This window comes from Lolium rigidum, chromosome 4 (assembly GCF_022539505.1).
Source record: "Lolium rigidum isolate FL_2022 chromosome 4, APGP_CSIRO_Lrig_0.1, whole genome shotgun sequence".
NCBI lineage: Eukaryota > Viridiplantae > Streptophyta > Magnoliopsida > Poales > Poaceae > Lolium > Lolium rigidum.
The window spans coordinates 58,152,407-58,154,753 of NC_061511.1; the positions used below are offsets into that span (position 1 = coordinate 58,152,407).

At 38.0% G+C, this 2,347-nt stretch overlaps 1 long non-coding RNA gene across 2 annotated transcripts; it reads right to left on the minus strand.

The window, feature by feature from the left end:
- Positions 1-204: 204 nt before the first annotated feature.
- LOC124705444 lies at positions 205-1,977 on the minus strand. Of its 2 annotated transcripts, none has more exons than XR_007004016.1 (4): positions 1,908-1,977; positions 1,403-1,456; positions 1,158-1,281; positions 205-520 (listed from the first exon to the last, which is right to left on the minus strand). It is a non-coding gene; the product is annotated as an uncharacterized LOC124705444 (long non-coding RNA). The 2 variants fall into 2 exon arrangements; XR_007004017.1 differs by having other exon boundaries at positions 1,158-1,284; positions 1,908-1,975.
- Positions 1,978-2,347: the final 370 nt, after the last annotated feature.

Consider the following 2,347-nt stretch of genomic DNA (forward strand, 5'->3'; position numbering starts at 1 on the left):
ATGTACAACAACCTAGTTGGATCAGGGACACAACTAAGGAGACAGACCTGGGACAACAAAGGCCTATAAATTTCATAGACAGAGGATAACCTGAACCTGGATGTAGAACAACTTAGTTGTGTTGTATAGCAACTTGGTTCAGTTGTGGATACAGATGAGATGCACGTTATGAAAAATAATAGAAGAGGATAAATATTATACATGGAACCAGTATGGTAACAAAATATAGTATGAACCAGATGTGCTAGTACAAACTTAGGTGGTTGAGGTTTCTGACATAGCAAGTAGTTCAGGGGTATACGGAAGCACAAGCAAAATATCAACAATGGTTTACCGAACAGAGACACCTAGAAGTTGAACAAACACAAAAACATCTTTCTATCAATAGATTGCAGTAGTAGATGCAAGATAGAACAAGGTTTATGTTCACTTTGAACATAGTGGCATAGCTTTGATATAGGAGACAACATTTGCTTTGTTGATCATGCCGATGCCACAGCCTGGTTCTTGTTGCAACAATCTGGAAAAAAACTACTTAATTACTTTAAGTATCCAACTTGAGCATGCAAGCAAAGGCAACTTAGTTACACAAGTACACAACTTATGCATGATGTTGAAGGAAAAGAAACCTAGGTAGGCTGGGTAGTACGAATTGAAAACATGATGAAAAGATCCAATACAACTTAATAACTTTAATTGCCCAACTAAAGCATGCTTCTAAATACAACTTAATTGAACCATTATCTAACTTATGTAGGTTTTTCAAAGGGAAAAGAAAACCTAGGTAGGCTCTGTAGTACAAACTGAAGGCATATGTACAGAAAAGCAACTTAATAACTTTTAGTAGCCAACTTAGGCATGCTTATAAATGCAGCTTAATTCAAACAGTATACAATTTACATAGGTTACTCAAGGCGAGAAGAAAACCTAGGTAGGCTGTGTAGTACAAACTGATAGCATGAGGTTGCGAAAAAAAATCAACTTCACTAAATTTAGTAGCCAACTTAGGAAAGCTTCTAAATGCAACTCAATAAGAGCAGTACCCAACCTATGTAGGTTGCTCAAAGGAAAAAAAAAAACCATTTAGAACAAAGGTTCTTAAAAAAAATCAGCAGTTAGGAATTCCTAAACATTGACACTCATTCTTATGCATGTACCTGCTGAGCAGTTTGTGGAAGAGGCACTAGAAGCTCCCTACTGCTGCGTCAGCTTCTGGTAGCCGCAGGCAGGCTCGCTTGGTATTATCTTTACTCATTGATTCTTACCAGACTTAAAGCTTGTCTGCTAGAAAGGAAAAATTTCAAGTAAGGAGGGCATTGCTTGGTTGACCAAAATTGATTGCATGGTAGGGAGTAACTTAGTTAGATGATGGAAAATAATATATTTTGATCCTAGAACCAACCTAGGAAGCCTCTAGGTAGGGGACAAGCCTGTGTGCCATCAACGCACTTGCAACCTACAAAAAGAGCATAAAAACAGGATGAAAAAAGAGCACAACTCTACATGATCTCTACTACAACTTAGGTTAGAGCGGAAAACAACTTAGGATAGTAAGCTTTTACATCAAACCTTAGACTACATAACAAAGGGCATAACAAATGCATGATTTCCATGCTACATCTTTGGATACATGGTAAATTCAACTTAGGCTAAACAGAAGACAACTTAGGCTATTGTGAAAAGAACTGAAGAGGACAACTTAGGCTATAGTGAAACCAACTTGGGCTAATCTTGGCTACAACTTAGCCTACAACAAAAAAGATAACTTAGAACGGAAGTACAAAACTACGGAAAAACTTTTGGAGGTGAGAATATGCAGAACTAGAGACCATCAACACCGAGGTTTTGTTATCATAAAAAAATAATGACCATAAAAAAAGAAAATGAAGGTACAAAGGAAAACACACCGCTTGAACATTCCGACGTACGCGAGGAGCCTTTACTGCTCCAGGTACATTTGGCGCAGCTATAGGATGTGCAAGTGCGCCTACATTAAATTTAGGTGCAACCACGCTACGCCCAGTGTCTGCAGCTGTTTGGTTGTCGATAACATCGATAAATGAATGCATCATCGTGGAGGTAAAACATCTCATTTACTCCAAAAGAAAAATATTGTGTCCTCCCCTGCTGACCCACTTGTATTTGGGGTGCAGGGAGGCTCCCTCCACCTTCAGGCTCTGGTAAATGTAGGTTGCGCTTGCCGATATCGACTGCAAGTAGATGTTTGAGTGCAAAACCTAAAAATAGGTAACAATAAAATATAAATTTAGAGTTCAACATGTAAACATTTGATCATAAGTAAACTTTGAGTATGAATTGAATCCCAACTTAGTTTAGAAATAAAGAA